The following is an 18610-nucleotide window of genomic DNA, read 5'->3' as shown; positions in this document are numbered from 1 at the left end:
TATTTTCATCAAGAGTGAAGCAAGCAGCTCTTCACTCCCCAGTTTTAGTGTTTCTGGAAGTTTGACAATTAATCTGAGTCTACTTAGGAACAGTGGGAACATCAGTCTGTTTATCTCTGCCTGTTATGATTTGCTACTGTTATTCAGACTTTTTTATTTAATGTTGCACAGTTATTAGGATGATTTTCAAACATATATTTCCATTTGCTATTGAGAAAGTAAAGTTCCAGTGTTGTCAGCTTGTTGAACTTCAAATCCTAGATGTCAGGGAACACATCAAAACCTAATTCAGAAGAGACAGAGATAGTGCTTCTTGTATCAAATGTTGTTTAAGGCCATTAGATATACTGCAATTCTCTTTGAAGAGCTCAGATTGTTCCAATCTCTAAGATGGCATATTGGTGTCATCCTATTTCATCCCCAAAATACACAAACTCTTGTAAACATGTTTTGGCTAATTACTGAAAATATTAAAAATTAGATTATTTTAAATAATGTGATGTATTGGTAATTATTTTAATCATTTATTTGTATTTAATTGATGTGCTGTGGTTACTGTATTCACTCTGTCGTATGTTGTTTGATCCCACCTCAGGGTAAGATGTGCCCAAATACAGGAGGTATTACAAATAAATGCTTATTTTCAGTTAACTATAAACAACATAGGGATAGTATACTGCTTCCAAAAGTATACGGTCAGTAAATAAGTGAAACGAGTAATTACAAAAGTTAAGATTGTATGTTCTAGGTGGCATCCGGCTTAATATGGAGACTAGTTCATTCAGTAGTCAAGTAAATATTTGAGCGCCCATGATACTCCAAGCACAGTACTTGACACTGGGGATAGAGCTGAGAACAAAACAAAAATCCTGTGGTTATGGCATTAATATAATAGTGGAATAAACAGGAAATACACAAACAAATTAGAATATAAAATCAAGTAGTAATAAATGCTAGAAAGAAAATTATAGCAAGGTACATGGCTAGAGAAGAGTTATTATTGAGAGGCTTGTCTCTTAGGAAATGATATTTGGGCAGAACATGAATGTAGTAAGGGGACGAGCCTTGTGATTTCCTGGGGGAAGATCGTTTCAGGAAGTAGTTACAGTGATTATAAAGATTCTGAGGTAGAAGAGTGTTTGAGACTTGCAAAAAGGCCAACAAAGTGTCATGAGCAAGGAGAAAAATGACAGGAAATGGGAGTGAGAATTTATCTTGAGCCCGATAAGGTAGGATCTAATAGGCTGCAATAAAGATTTAGGATTTAATTCTGAGTGTTGGAAGACTACCACATGGTGTGCAGGAGCTGGGTGATGTGACATAATTTCCATTTAAGAATATTTACTCTGGCTACTGTGGGAAGAACTGGCTGTCGAGTTACCAGAGCAGAAGCCGAAGACTTCTTGGGGCACCAGGTGATGAATCCAGGAGAGAGACAGAGATGGCTTGGATTAGGTTGGGGCAGGATATTATTCAAATGTAATTCTATCGGGATTCATTTGATGGACTGGAAGAAAAGTTATGAGAAATAAGGAAGAATCAAGTGTGACACCAGATTTTTGACCTGGGATGCTTTATGGCAGTAACTGCTATGATAAGAACCTCTAGAGAAAAACATGTTTGGCAAGGGGTAGGGGTGAGAATCAAGGGCTCAGTTTTGGATTTGCAAGGATTGAAGTGCCCATTAGACATCCTAGAACAAAGTATGACTATTCAGAGGAAAGGTTCATTCTGGAAATAGAAGTCTGGGCATCATCAGCATATAGAATGTGTTGACGGGCTGTTGGAGTGGATAGGGTCATCTAAGAGTAAGGGGTGCTATAGCATTTCAGGGTTGGGGAGATGCAGCTACAGCTGAGAAGACAGAAGTAGCAACCACATGGGTAAGAAAAAAATTAGGAGAATATGGTGTACCAAATTCCAAGTTAAAAAAAAAAGGATTTAAAAGATGAGGGGGTGATGAGCTGTATCAAATGATGCTGCAAGTTTGAGCTAAGAGGGTGATGGGAGAGCAGAAAGGAGTGAGGGTAGAGAGATGAAACTAGGGCTAACTGATCAATAGTATAGCATGCTTTTATGATGATGTCAGTGATACAGAAATGAGGAGGAAATGATGATGTGATGAGGGAGAAGAGAAAGGAGATGATTGCCTGAGAAAAGTCTTTGACTAGGCAGAGATGGGGGCCCAGTGTGTGAGAAAGGTTGGTCCATGTAGAACATGGACAGTGAATCCATTGAGTCAGTGTTGAGGCAAAGCATACAGGGTTACAGGTGCTGGTGGGTTGGAAGATTTTCGGTGGTCGAGGATGAAGAAGGGCTCTTCTGATTCTTTCATGTTTTAAATGGAACAAGAAGGTCATCAGCTCTGAGAAAACACTTTATATTTGTGTCTCCCTCAGCAGACTTTTTGTCAAAGTTAGGCATCATATTCGCTGTCTTTATATCATTAGCATCTGACCCGGTACCCGGCACACATTAAATACCTCATGAATGATTGTAAAATGCAAATGCATTAATGTTTAAAAACTAGTTTTGGCTTCCTCTTTACATAATAGGTGATTTAAACATATTTATGTTTATTTTATTGGAGTAGAGTTAAAGATAGTGTTTATAGAAGGCTGATTTTGAATATCTTAAAGCCAGACTCTCATGTGCAGACATTTGTTTTGTTTTAGAAGTTGAGGGTGAATGATTGAGGCCAGTTAGAGAGACTATGTATAGGCAAAACATCCAATGAAATATGTCCAAATAGCCAGAATTTTCCACTTTTCCACTAAGATCAATGTCTGAGTGGCTGATAACATTGGCAATGATAGTCCTAAGTTGTAAAAATATATTTTAACTCTTTTCCAGGTGAAAGATGACACGGCGTGTGAAAAGTTCGCCTGTTTTGAAAGGAATCTCAAGAAAGAGTGAGTAGCAAGTCAAACATTGTACACGTTTTTCTACGTTGACTTTGAGATTCTCTAACAAATGTTTCTTAACCTCAACGCTTGACATTTTAGTATGGATAATTTTTTGGTGTAGGGATGGAAGGGGAAGGTAAGGAGCTGTTCTGGGCATTGTAGGATATTTATATCTTTGGCATCTGTCCACAAATGGCAGTGGCACCCCTCTCTCAAGTGTGACAACTATCAATGTCTCTAGACATTGCCAAATGTTCCCTGCACTCAGGGTGGGGATGAGGGAGAAAATTGCCCTGGTTTGAGAACGACTACTGAAACAACGCAAACAAAAAAAGTCTCCCGAGGCTTTTGGATGATTTATTCTAGAAACAGTTTATTCTTCTGAGGACAGTTTTGTTGGAGTTTTTATCTAATGAGGGCATGGCTGTGAAGGTATAATCACAGGGATGGCAATTGAGACGATTAATTCCCATTTCACATTCACAGAATACCTTCATCCTGGATACGTTAGAAAACATTCAAAGCTAAATACTCGTCAGTGAGAATGTAGCCAAAGCTGTCATGTGGAAGAGGAACTCAATTGCCAGGAGTATATTTCCAGAAGGCAGACCTATGACCAGTGGTGCTAATTATAGCGAGACATAGTTTGATTTGTGATAAAGATCATGGTTCTGATGATTAGCAGTGTCTAAAAATGGAACAAGTGGCCCCAGAGTTCCCTTTCAATTGTCAGTCAAGCCAGAATCACATGGTAGCATTTTAGGAATATCACAGAGGGAGAGAATATCACAAAGCATTGGTTGGATTTGAGATTCCATTCAATCCTGTGAGTCCAGAAAGAACAGGAGGGTCATGGGAACACTCAAAATGAAGTTGCATCAGGCAAAAGAAGCAAAGAATAAAAGGCAAGGGAGTAGTAATAGGAAACAGCAAAGTTAAATGGGCGTTCTAATGAGTAAAGCATTCATCTTCAGTAAGGATAACTCTGGGAGGAGGGAAGAGAGGATTCAAATGTATGAGTGTCCTTAGTTTGAAATTCTCTGTGACTCTGGCCTTGTAACTTGAGGCAATTCCTGGAACTGTTTTGATGGTGGCTAAGGACCTTTCCTTCAATCCATCCCTACTTCTTGATGGCAGCCTTTACCACTTTTCAGGAGTTAGTGCCGTGGTTATAACAATTCGCTGGGATGCTTGTCAGCCACACGTATTTGTGAGACCCACGCGCAGAGTTTCCATTTCCTTAAGTCTCTTCGTGAGCTGGTGATTCTACATTTTAAACAAGCACCCTTAGGAATTCCACTACAGGTGGACCTAGGATCACCCTTTGGGCAACCTTGTTTTGGAGGGTATAGTTCAGTTTGTTGTCTGGCTCCTACCTGAATCCTGTGAATCTTTGTAGGTTTTCCAGGAAAGATATTTCAAGGAGAATAGCAGTTAAGACTACCCACAGTAAGCGTTGAGCCTCTAATCTAAACTTCACTACTGGTATCCCCTTCCCAGATTTGACGTTAAACTCAAGGAGTATGGTGATGTTTTTCTGGAAATGTGAGGTGCTTTTTTGAGGGGAGGGGTGTTCAGGGGAGATTGTTTATTTTTTGGTAATAAAAAAATTCTCTCTGATAGTTCCTCCCTCCCAAGTGACTGTAAATTCCCAAGCTCAAAAAAACCTGATAGTCCTAAAAGAAAGTGTTTACAAATTCTTAACATAAGTCAGTGCCATTACTAATAGTCCCATTCAAGCACTAATGACACAGCATCTCCTCAGCTGGGTTACTCATTCACAGAGTAACTCATTTGAAAGAAACTCCTCGTAAAGCCACTGGAGTGTCAACCAAACCAGAGTGATTAGAGATGTATGTCACTGTTTAACCACTTAGACTAACACCAGCATGCCTCCCCTTTCATATTCCTGGATGGAACAGGTTCTTACATTGGATGTGTTTGGCTGTGTCCAGGTGTTATCAGAAAACCAGTGCTCAATGGAGAAGGCATCTCTGGGTATAACTGCTTCTGTGGTTTCACTTACTGATCCTGAACTCTGATTCTTGTCATCTTATTCCCATCTCTTTCATCTGATACTCCCTGCAGCTCCATTAAATTTCAACTCTGTCATCCTATTTTCCTGGTTAAACTTCCTTTTCTTTTGTATCTGTTTGACCTCACATCCTAATCCTTGTTCAAGCTCGAAGAAGTATAATTTGATTATCACTAATCTACACTTGACATTATTCTCCTGCGATACACATAGAAAAGGCGGATGAAGTCGATATTTGTTCCTTGGTTTCATACATCATTGATTCAGAGGCAGACTTACTATGAGGCTAATTGAGCTTAAGCTTCAGACTCCTCATTTGCTTGGGCCGCTTCCAAGGACCAGAGATGACCTTAGCAGTGTGTTCGTATGGTGTATGGTTTTAAAATATTTGCAAAGAAAGGTATTTTGACTACTCCCCATGAAGAATGCTCTCCTTCCACTAGGATCCTAATTCTATCCCCTCCTTTATGACAGTGTTTGTGTGGCTACAGGAATTTTGGAGATGTAGGTAAGGAAAGTAGAGTCAGGGATACATTTAGTTTGGGTAGACGTATTTCTGTTGTTTGTAGTTTATGAGATATATTTAAGAGATATGCTGTCACATCTGTGAATCAAAGTAAGACTTGCTTCTGTAAGTTGCCGACGGTGCCAACTCACCTGGTGTCATGTCAGAAGTGTGTAGGGCTGGAGGTTGTATCTCAGTGTGAACAGGTCCCACAGAACCCATCAAGGGATATATGTGGGCAGACAAGGGAAACAAGGGTGGAAGTGTACAGAGCCAGAAGTTATCTGTGGTAAATCCTTCCAAAAAGCTGATGTGTGAAATTGTAAGCACAGGACACAGTTCTTACTGACATCGGGTCTAAACAGAAGTTCTCTCCTGTCAGAAATGTTCTCAATAATGTATACCCATAATTACAAATGTACTATGCATATAATATTTTAAAGAGACCATGAAATTTATTAGAATTCCTAGTATGAAAGCACAAACCTGAAGTAGCAAAAGGAGTACATCTACGTGTGAAGAACCATGTTTTATACATTTCAATTATCAATAGTAAAAAATAGTTTTCAATCAACTATATTAGAGAAAAGCCTAAATTGTCATTATGCTTTCTCTACGGAAAATGGTATCACAAAATTATGGTTACATGAAAAGGTAATGAAAGTATGAGCCAAAAATTTTACAAAAGAAGTTGAGATGTGTGTCAGGCATTTATTAAATTTTTATTATTTTCCTGGAATTTGTATGTTTGAGCCATTCAGCAGCCTTTTAAAATTTGTGATTTCTTTCCTCATTCTAAGTGCATGTTCATTGTTTACCAAAGTATATACTTATGATTTATATTTTTTTCTAAAAAAGGTCTCTAAACTATAGGCTTTACGTCAGATAAAACCTGGGTATGTCCTTTGGATACATTTTCTAACAGTTTTCTGACTTAGTTTCTTGTGAAGGAAAACTGCCTGCTGGCCCCTGAATAGTCATGTGCTGCTGGTAAACAGTAGCCAGGTCCTAGAGAAGATCTGGATGCTTCAGGCATTTTCTAAAAACAGCCACTCCTGACAGCCTTCTCCAGCGTTCCACCAAACTGGGATTTGAGTGCTATAGGAAATGATGGAATCTTTAGTAATAATAGTACAAGAGCTTTCATTTATATGCGCCTTTACAGTTTATGGAAATTTTCATTTACTTTGCTTCACTAGATATTCAAAACAGCTCTGCAGAATATCACAAACTCAGTAATGTAGGGAGCCCTCCTAGAATCCTAGTTCCTAGCCTAAAGCGGTTATTCCCACCACATAAGGGCACAGTGAAAGTTTGAACAAATCTGCCAGTTTGAGTGGCAAAATGTTCAGTCATTTCCAAATGATTCCAGACATACTTCTCAGTGTGTACTTCTATGGCACACAAATAAATTATTGTGAACCCTTCACTCATATACTGTCTCTAATTATAATTGAATCTGTTGATAGTTTTTAGGCAAAATCAAGATTGCATGATTCTGCCTTACAGAACTGAGAGGTACGAAAATGCATGGAAAGGTGTACTTCAAAGGGATACGATGTATAATATTTTATAACATTAGATTATCTTTCCTGTTGAATCTGTCACTTCCATGTGAGAATGACTATGATGATGAAAGCAAGATGGAGGTGAAAACAGGGGACCAAGAAATTCAGAGTTGATGTGAAACTCCTTAGTAAACCATGCCCCCTACCAATGTGTCCGTCTTTAATATCCTGCTACCTTCCCAACCTCATAGTAATTCTGCAGCCCTTTGACTCCTTTTGGTCATGAAGGTTTTGCACAACATCACCACCTGACATCAGCCACCTCATCATTCTCTCCACATTTGTGTTGTTTCCCTGCTCCCCGGGGAGCTATCCCTTGGTGCTCTGTTTTTGTACACATGGAGGTAGCTGGTGGTATTTATGTTTGCATGTTTTTGTCACTTTTACTTCCTTAGCATGAAATCTCAAGGAAGTCATGTACCCCTTAAGAATAATTGACTTTCTTTTTCTTTGGTGAAATTGTACAGTGTCTATGTTGTTAAGGGGCTTTAATCCACCTTGCCACTAACAAAGCTAAGTAAGATGGCAGGTGCACCTGACAGGTGAAGTCACAGAAGAAGGAGGGAGAAAGAGAGCATTAGGGCAGTGGTATATATAATGTGGCAAAGAAAAGAGAGAGAAAATGCATAGTCAACATGGTAACATCGTACAAATAAAAAGTTGCCCTTTAGGATCTCAGAGCTGCAAGATTCCCGGAAAATTGTCATCCTCTTTCTCCCTGCCCCTCCCTTTCCTGTCATGGCATTAAATCTCTGTAAGGAGATCTACAAATGGCCTTTTCACCTCCATACCCAATACAATGACTTGTGTACTCTGTTGAGGTCTTAACCTGGCCTCCAAGTACTTTCCTATCTCTTTCCCCTATTCTACATACTTCTTTCAGTTTAACTTTCCAAAATTACTTCTGTGTTCAGTCTGTTCCCCTGCAGAAAATGGCTCCCCATTGACTGTACCGCCTTAGTGCTTTTACACTTGGCAGGAGTGCAAAGATCTCAGTGATGCAGTGCCACCACTTTTCTTGCTCAATCTCTTTAATTTTAGTATATCTTCCAACTAAAGCTGGACTATTTCCTGTTCCTTGCAATTTTCTGCTCCCCAGGGTTTGCCCGTTCATCTGCCTGGAGCACTTTCTCTGTGTCTACTTGGTAGGCAACCTCATCGTTCAGGTATCATCTTTTTTTTTTTTTTTTTGCGGTACCCGGGCCTCTCACTGTTGGGGCCTCTCCTGCTGCGGAGCACAGGCTCCGGACGCGCAGGCTCAGTGACCACAGCTCATGGGCCCAGCCGCTCTGTGGCATGTGGGATCTTCCCGGACCGGGGCACGAACCCATGTCCCCTGCATCGTCAGGTGGACTCTCAACCACTGCGCCACCAGGGAAGCCCCAGGTATCATCTTAAATGCTACTCCCTCTAAGAAAAATTTATCCTTTAAACTCAAATAACTGTCTGTTGCTCTCTCATGCCAGTAGGCATAGTCTACCCAGCACTGGATATATCTGTGTACTGGCTTTATTTCTGTAAGAAGACTGTAAATTCTGTAAGACTTGGGAGTGTTGTAATAGTTTTTAACGTGCCTATTGTTTATAGACTATCATGTGCATATTAGGCACTCAATTAATATTATTTATTTTTTAAAGCTGATTATGAAACATGAACCAAGTGACTAGGGCAACTCAAAGAAAAAGAGGCAGCTCTGCCAGTTGTTGTTATATTAAAAATATATATATGAGACATATATAAACAATCAGAAAGATAAAACAGGAATAACGAAGGCTATCTGAAAATACTTTATCCCAGTTCATTTCATGCACATTTCTAAATGTCACTCCTTATATTGTGGTACTTCTGCAACTCTTTGCTTTCCTTCTTTGCCTTCCAAATCCATTTAGCACAGACTTCACCTTACAAACCTTTGAGAGGTCACAGGAAGGCACCTGACAGGATGAATCGCTGTAGGATCCATCCCTCCCCTGGACCACAGCCCCAAGTACTGAAGTAATCCTGCTGGATCTGATGTGATAATTTTTGCACTCAGTATACTCCACAAAACGTCATTCATCTTGAACTGCAGTTCAGCATAACCTAAGGTCAGAAAGGACAGAGGCTGTGGAATGTTTTCCATGAGGGGCCAAAGCTGCATATTGAGCTGAACGATAAAGCAGCACTATGGCCTAGAAAAGCAAAAACTTCATATTGTGATTGGCTTCAACCTTCTTTTTTACATCCTTTACCAGATAGAGCAGACTTACCATGAATCTGAACAAGCTTGGCTGACATTTCAGGACATTGTTTGTACTACCCATATAAATGTGTACAGGCCAGAGCGATGCTGTGTTTGAAGTATGAAAATACAAAATTACAAACACTACCCCCCGCAAAGTTAGAGAAGCTTCAAGTGCCACAAAACATCGATCTGCTACAGCATCTGTATCTTCTTCTCTGCAGCATCTATATCTTCTTCTGATATTGCTAATCCTTTGAATTTGCAGCAATTCAGTTGATAGAAAATAGTTAGGAACCTTAAGTCTTTACTTTTATTGGGAAAAAGTCCCCATGGGCTTTCCCTTCTATGCCTTTTATTCCTCATTTATCAGGGCAAAAACAGAACAGAAATAATGGACATATAAAATGGCAGTTTTCGTAAAGTGGCAATTAGACAATATCTGTTTTCATTTTGATCAGGGACAAAGCAGTAATTTGTATCCAAAATTAGGGAAATCACTTCAATGTTATTATACTAAATCTAACATGAGAATAGTATACATAGCAGACCAAGGACCATAGGAAGGAGGACAGACAAGGACAAAATAGAAATGCTATTATAAGTAGTGATTAAGAGAAAACATATGCAATATATTTGATCAAAGGCTGATTTCCCTAATGGCTAGGAGCCAGTTCTCCGTGGGTCTTTTGCATTTCTGTACATCTTATGAATGAGACATTAACTGCCCTTTGTTCAGGACTAATCTTTTCAAAGGTGTATGTCTAGCAGATAGCCTAAGAAGATACAGATAGTGTCTCCCTCCAGAGCAAAGGGCAGACATGCTTATGGCCTGGGTCTCTTTCTTGTAGCACAACCCACTGACTGTGCAGGCATCATCTGGGCACCTCTGAGGGACTGGGAGGCAGGAGAACTGACACAAATATGGTGACACTCACGAGGCCTCCTGTGATATTAGAAATAGTGCCCTTTGTCTCTGGCCGAGGCATCTTGTGTCTTCTGCCAGCATCCACAAAACTACAGCAGATTAATCTTTCCCTTGCAAGTAGGGTAAAACCTCAGATCTTCAGAGCCCTTAGCAGTATTATACCACGAGTTTATACAACTTAATAAAAGCACAGCCAGATAGAAAAATGGACAACTAATATAATGATATTTAGTAGAAAATAGTAAAATGTAACTATAATATCTTTACATCTTGATTAATCAGGAAATATAAAATAATATTGAAATCATTTTTTTACCATCAGATTGTCAAAAACCAAAAATAGTAATAAGTTGGATATAGAGAAGACATGCAGAAACACACTCACATGCATTGCTGGTGGATGTAAAATGTAATGAAACAGTTTAGAAAAAGTTGTGCTTGTTTATACCTATTTGGCCAGCCATTTACTTTTGGAATCTATCAGTGGGAATAAAGTCTCCAATGTATCTGTGTGTGTGTGTTTGTGTGTGTGTGTGTGTATGTATACAAACACATATATATATAATCACACATATGTACATGTGTGTCTGTTACTGTATATATATCTCGTGTACACATTATAGAGACTCTTTATAGTAGCATTTTTTGTGAGAGCAAAACCTGGAAACAATCTGGATGCCCTCTAACAGAGGAATGTTCAGATGCAGATGGTTTATTCTACTATGAAATGGGATGAAGTTATGAGAAATAATACGTTGATCAGTGTGTGCTAACTTGAAAGGATGTGTGTGAGATAATAAGTAAAAAAAAAGAATTACAGATGTAATATAAAAAGTGACCCCATTCTTATTTTAAAAAAAGAACCATAATATATATATAATTACCTTATTGTGAGCTGCCACAATAAGCAAGTAAGGTTTGAATGTATTATTTAACCCCAAAGTGACTGCAAATTGGCTTTCCATGCTATCTGCGAAACTAACAGCTTAATCAGCATCTCAATGTCAGTAGCAGCTTGGTCCACATTAGAGTTTAGCTTTGGAATCAGACAGACCAGAGTTCCCATCTTGTTTGGATAGCTAACCAGCTGAGTGAACTTGAGCAAGTCATTTGGTCTTTCTTAGACTCAGTTCCTTATCTGTAAAAATGGAACCAACAATAGTACTTATCTCACACATTTGTAAAAAGTAATTTTCACAAAGTATCAATATATAATGTACTAGCGCAGTTCTGTCAGAGTCAATAATGGTGTTGACGATGAAACTGAACACCTACTGAGCATTTACTATGTGATCGGGCTCAGTACATGATAGCTGGTTTTTTTTCCCTTTTTTAAATAGTATTTTGCTCACCTAGCTGTCTGTAAAGGTATCTTAGATTTTTATATTATTTCCCTACACAATGCAGTCAAATAGCAATGGAATCAGGACGTTGGGGTGCCCATAAAGCAGTATTTACATAGTTAGTGTTGCCTACCTTCAGTGAAGGATATTAGAACTGCAGCCAGTAGATGACTTAACGTGTGAGGAAAACCTCTAGCAATGCAGCTAGGGGACGATTAGCATGTTTACAATTCACCAACTATCACAGTGGTTATATTTTACAAATGAAGAAAAATCATCCCACACCTTCCTTAGGTAAAAACTACAGTTTCATGTCAAATTGAATGCAACAAAGCCCTAAAAAATTTTTTTAAAGGCAGTCAGCCAAGTCTTCATTGCAAGAACAACAGAGAAATGAACCAGCTGAGCTACTTACCGTCTGCTTAAATTTCTCAACTATTGATCCTTGCAGCAGAGGGACTATTTATAGGTCCTATATCCCCTTTAAATCCTTACCTCATAGGGATCAAGCCAGATTGGGAAAAGCCCCATTTTGTTCAGGATTGTATAGTCTGCCCGCAGAACACAGTTTTGAATTAATCAGGAGTCTGATTATACTCCCTGCAACTATTCAAGTATTAATGGTTTCCCTGTCAGCATTTAACGAGCATTTCCTTTGGATTGATAGTCTCCACTGCTTTGTTCATTTACTCAACAGTTTTTGATCACCAGTTAGGGTAAGATGTAGGTATTGTTTCCGAGGCCATTGGGATGACAGCTAGAGAGGACAATGGAACAATTAATGTGACTTAAAATTCGAGCTTGGGAAGTTGGCAGGCTAAAATATGAACGTGAAGCTGCCCCTGGAAGCCATGTGTCTCAGCAAGCTGAAATTGCTGTAGAAACCAATTGAAATCCTGGAGAACAGGGACAATGCCATAGGCACTCTTTCTGTACTTTTGGTACCCAGAGCAGTGCTGGGCTCCTAGCCCCAGGGGAGTAAAAGGAAAGAGGAAAATGCTCGACCAAAATGTAGCAGAGTAAGACGTTAATTGAAACATCCCTTTAATGGTGGAAACAAGCTGTAGATTCATTTAAGTGCCAGAGCTTCCATTAAACCTTTTCTAAAAATCAACACATAATTTGTTGCATTATTTCATCTGAGATAGAATGTCACAGTCTGGAGATGGAATTAGTGCAAGTGTCCTTTCTGCTTTATTCACAAGCCTTCTCAATCCCTCATCAAGTGACAACTTCAATAGCTATTGAAAGAAAAGGTGCGTGTGCACAGAACTAGACCGTTTCTTACAAGGAGCTAAGAAGGTCAGCAGGGATTTCAAGGTTAGATGTGCCTTCTCCCATTTTCTTAGGACTCTGAGGTAAAAGATAGTTTATAAAATATATCAATTCTCAAAAAAGTGCTTGGCTTTGGGAGTATACCACCTAAGCATTCTAGGGGAAAATACTATAATTACTAAGCCCAGCTTTTAGTCACTTTTTTAGGTTTTCAAATACAATAAAATAAAATTTCAAAGCTTTTAATTTCAAGATAAGTGGTTTAATTAGTTTATTTTTCAGTACATGAGGCTTTATAAGATGTCTGGGGAACCTAGAAATTTTGAGTGCCCTGGTCCAGATGGAAATACAGGCAGAGGAAGAACCAGTGGGCAGAGAAATCGGGAAATGAAACACCATCACGTGGCAGTTCAGACCCCAGACTCAAGAGCGAGGTGACGCTTACTATATATCTGCTCTTAGGCAAATTCCCTAGCCTCTCTGTGCCTCGATTTGCTCATTTATAAAATGTGGATAATAGTAGTATATTTCTCTTAGGGTTGTTTTGAGGATTAAATTATTTAATTAACCAATGTAAAGCTCTTAAAAGTGTCCCTCATACATATTAAACACATCTTAGCAATTATTGGAAGACAGAAAAATGTTGGAAATAAAGACAAATATCAAAATGGCCATTTCTTGTTAAATGTGATGAATTGTGTTGCCGCTAAACTCACAGATACAGGAGACAGGACTCTTGTAGCTCTTCCATTCAGTAAGTCAGGAAGGCCCTAGATCGATAACTGCTAGTGCAGATTTGGGAACTTCAGGGGAAGGTACAGGATGCAGAAATCACAGTCATCTCCAGGGCATGGATGTTCCAGTTCAGCAGGCAGTCGTGGGAAATGCTTGGCCACTCCCAAGAGTCACTGGGCCAGCAGCAGCTGTGGGCTCACTTGGGGAAGGAATGGAGCAGTAGGTAACCATTGTTTTATGGCAGTCACTTACCATCTCCCCTTTACAGTTGTGTTTCCAATATTACAAAGAATAACACTGTCTTTTTCTTCAATAGATAATGAGTTTGGTCAATGTCTGCCAGAGTGAATGTTGAACCGAGCGTACCCTATGAGTTGGCAGAGAGTAAGCTGATGTTTCCACTTCAGAGGCACAGGTAGCAGCCCCAAAGGGAAGTCAAGTATTTGCTTGTACTTGATCTTGTGAGGAAAGCTCAGAGGGGGCAGTTTCAAACAGTGACAGCGCCAAAGGGCAGCATGGTGCTTTGATAAAGCACGTGAGATACAGCTATCTGGTAGCTGTGATGGTTGTCATTTTACTTTGTCCTTTACTTTGTCTGGAGAGTTTTAATCCCCCCCAAACATTTCTCTCTCAACCACACCCTCAATTGTAGTTCCTGAGAGGGCCAGGAACAAAGTTGGAAATCACTAAACTCAGTGCCAAGGTTGCAGGTGAGGTTTCTAGGTCACAGGGAATCTTTAGTATGTGAATGCAGTCCTTGTGTATATAGCTTGGAATATTTGTTATGTTTTAGTATCAAAACAAATGTGAGTCCTTTCCCAATATCTATTCTCTCTTCTAAATCATTTGCAAAAGGGATTGAGAAAAGCAAAATAATTATAGATTATTTTATTACCATAAAAGGGCAGTGACTTGGATATACAGGGAAGGTAAGCATTTTCCTAAAATTTTCACATGAAACTTTTGCTCTAAGTAATTATTCGTTAGTGGTTAATGTTTTAAAAATGTGCCTGTTCTCAACTGCTGAATTGCTATTAATTCTGGTAGAGTAGACTATGCCATCAGTGCAAACTAATATTTCCACTTAAGAGTTATTTTCTTAAATAGTATTTATGGCAGACATCCACTAAACAAACCAGAGGCCTTGCATTTGCCATAATTTTGCAAAAAAAAAAAAGTTGTGCTATACATAATTATTTTTTTCTTCATCAGAAAGTTTAGTATTAAAATTTTGCGCATGTTCCAGAATCTGTTTATGTCTAAGCAATTCTATGAAATGATTGATCTGTTTGATTAATATAAAACTGTGACTCTATTGGTAACTTGAAATATCTACGCAGTGTATATATCTATGTCAGAAGTACTTAAAAATGGGAAAAAAATGTTTTATAGCAAATAGAAGGAACACTAAGAATATATTTGTTGTTAATATCGTTTTCAGAGCAGAAAATGAGGTAGTGGAGGGTACGGCTTGAGGCCATGGAAGCTTCAACCAGATGTTGGAAGAACCAGGTTCTTATTCCCAACTTAGAAACTTAACTGAAAACTTAACCATGTCTCTGAGCCTCATGAAGTTTCAGATTTTACCTATGTAAATGAGAATGCTACTATCTTATTCAGTCATCCCACCAAGTGTCTGTGAGGACTTAGCAATACAATATATATGAAAGCACTCTATAAACATATGGTGCTATTGATCTAAGTATGGTCTTTTGGGGCCCTATTCTCTTCTTGATATCAATATTTAGGTTTTTCTTTTAAAATTTACTTTTTTATTACACAAGGAATATATGAATATATTATCATAGAAATCCAAGCATTACCATAATATACAGAGAAGAAAATGGAAGATTTTTGACTCAGCTGTCTCCAAATCTTCCTTTCTCTTTAGTGGTGTCACTATGAACAGTTTGAATTTCCTTTCAGAAATTTTCTAAACACACATACACACACACACACACACACACACACACACATACACACATATACATGTATATGACATACAATTTTATTTCACATAATTTGAATCAAAAGTTTATTTCTAACTCACAAATTTAGCTTATTAAAATAAAAGTTTTTTCCCCCAACATAAAATGTGACTTAATTAGCACTGCAGTCCTTTCATGTAGAAGATTGATTGTGATAGGTTAAAGGAGTACAGGAAAGGTGGAATGGGTTTGTAACTGCAACAAGGACAAGACCCATATACAAATGAATGTATTTCAGTTGTCATCGTCATGAAACCCCATTGTGTTAAGAAATGGGAAATAAGACTTCATGGCAGCCAATCTAAAATAATCTCTATGTGATGAATACCCCTGGCAGGTCTTCCAAAACTCGCGGATTCTCAGTGTGATCACATAGATTTCATTGGTCACAAACAGAGAAAAGCTCATGATTGTGCTGAAAACGATAACGGTGCTGCCAGCCCGGAAATCACAGCTTAGATTCCGCAGTAGCAGACTATCACACCTGCCACTTGATAGGTGTGCACTAAAATTTATGAAAAGCTTTTCTAGCCAAGCCATCGGGCTGCTGAAAAGAATGGTGGATGCCTTGAGCCTTGATGTTTATTACAGCTTTGCCAGCATATCTGTCTTGTAGAGTGTGATTTGAAAAACGATATGTCTAAGCATGATCTTAATAAGCTCATTTGTTCCGGGATCTCGTTGTACTTGTGCTTGCTGATAGAGGGGGAGAGGGCCAACAATGTAAATAAGGGAGGCTTCCTCGGGAAATGGCTCTACTTATTTCAGTATGGAGACAGTCTGACATTGAACATTGCCAGTTGCCTATACCTACGAGAGGAATTACAGTGCTGCTTTGAGATGTTTCAAACTGAGGCTGCAGTTCTTCAATAACCTTGATTTCACTCAATTTGGTCAGAAACACTGAAATTAAAGCATGTCATAAGTATTCTGGTAAAGATGCAAATGTATTAACATTAGCCAGGAAAAATGTGTCTTTAAATATATTTTAAAAGAAAATTTTGCATTTTTCTAATTAACCACCCATTTATAAAGATTCAAAATACTTTGTGTGTTTCCTTACTCATCATCGAAATACCCTTGGAAGCTAAAGATGGAGCCAGTATCATCCCCTACTGGTATATGATGAGCAAGAGGAAGATAAAATACTTAAAAACGGTTCTCCCAGCCTTATATCATTACCAGCCCACACATGTCTTGATTTTCAGTGTACTTTTCTCTGGATAAATATAAGCCTTAGTCCACACCACCTATATTTGAAGACATTTATTTTGATAAATGTGCTTGCCTATTAATATACAATACTCATTTAAGTGGGGATAATAGTACTTTAAAAAACATTATTATGTTATCAATAGAAACAATATTTCTTATCCATGGAAGACCCAATCTTGTTTTTCTTTCTCTTACTGCTAAAGAAGTATCTCATTTAATAAAAATATTATCTTCCTTTTTTCTACCTCTAATGTCTTTATTCCAGCCAATTAGCATATCCTTTCCTGCCCACCTTTGTGCCTCCCAATCTCAGTCATGTTGAGGACCAGCCTTCTTGGTGAAAATAAATAAACCAAGAACCTTCAAAAAGACTCAGTTAACAAAATTAGAGAAAGAACAATGTTACAATGACAGAAGTCTATTAAAAGACTGTAAGGAGGAAGAAAACTGTGTAAAGTTCTATGAAAATGAATTCTAAAATCTCAATGAAATGAACTGGACCACTTTCTAGAGAATATTGATTACTACAATTAGGAAAAAGTAACAAACATAAACAGAGCTATTGGTGTGTCCATAGCCATGGAGGAAACTGAAAATTCCATCAGAGTTTCCAATTACCTTAAGAAAAATGGATCCAAAGCAGGATAGGTTTACCAGGATCCTTTCTTATTTTCCAAGGGACTATGATTTCCCATGATAAATTCTTCCAGTATATGGAAAATGATGGGATGCTACATGATTTATGTTAACCTGATAATAAAGCTTGATAAACATAGTACATTGAAAGAAAACCACCCATCAGTCTCCTGGAATATACATGAATAAGTGTGTGCAAAAGTTCGGAACAAAATACAAGTAAATTGAATCCAACACAATTTTTTTTTTTTTTTTTTTTTTTTTTGCGGTACGCGGGCCTCTCACTGCCGCGGCCCCTCCCACCGCAGAGCACAGGCTCCGGACCCGCAGCCCCAGCGGCCACTGCCCACGGGCCCAGCCGCTCCGCATCACGTGGGATCCTCCCGGGCCAGAGCACGAACCTGGGTCCCCTGCATCGGCAGGCGGACTCCCAACCACTGCGCCACCAGGGAAGCCCCCAACATAGTATTTTTTTAAATGTATTTTTCCTTACAGGAATATACAGATGACTTACTACTAAGATATTAAGTAAGTTATATAAATTTAATCAAAAGAGGAAAACAATTTAATCTCACTTAAACACTAAAAAGCATGTGATAAATTTCAAAGTTCTTTTTTAAGCCTAGTTCAAACGCTGCCTCTTTCAAAAAGTCATCCTTGATTCCTTTGGCTGAAAGTAATCACTGCTTTGAACTCTCATATCTCTGCATTTATTTCTTGCACTTTTCACACTATATCTTATAGAAATTGTGTATATATTCCATGTGTTTGCTTCATTTTAATCGTCTACTGGTAGAGATTCTATTTGTTCTTATGTCTCATGTCTCATAGAACCCAAGTGAGAGTAGCTTCCTAATAAATGCTTGATGGATAAATAAATGTTTTAAATTGGGTACATCCTAATTAAAATTATAAATGCCAGGATGTGTATAGATAAGAATAACAATAACTTGTTTAAGCATTTTCCTCTGGCATCATTTAATATTTGGGAACATCAGTATATACCAGAGGTCAGAATGTAGCCTTTCTAACTACTTTGTCCTTATGATAATTCTTCTCTGACAATACAAAAGGGTGATACATGTTATTACATGCTGGGGGTTATAGTAATATTTATCCTGGGAAGATTATTATTGCTTTTTCTTATTATTATTGCTTTTTTCTTCTTTTTCATGTTTGGGGAACAGTTGTAAATTGTCTAGGCAATATGATAATGCAACAAAGGAAATTAATTTCTGTAAATATTTGAAAATCA

This window comes from Globicephala melas, chromosome 7 (genome assembly GCF_963455315.2).
Source record: "Globicephala melas chromosome 7, mGloMel1.2, whole genome shotgun sequence".
Lineage (NCBI taxonomy): Eukaryota > Metazoa > Chordata > Mammalia > Artiodactyla > Delphinidae > Globicephala > Globicephala melas.
The sequence above is the reverse complement of the archived record's forward strand: the minus strand, read 5'-3'. Positions refer to the sequence as shown.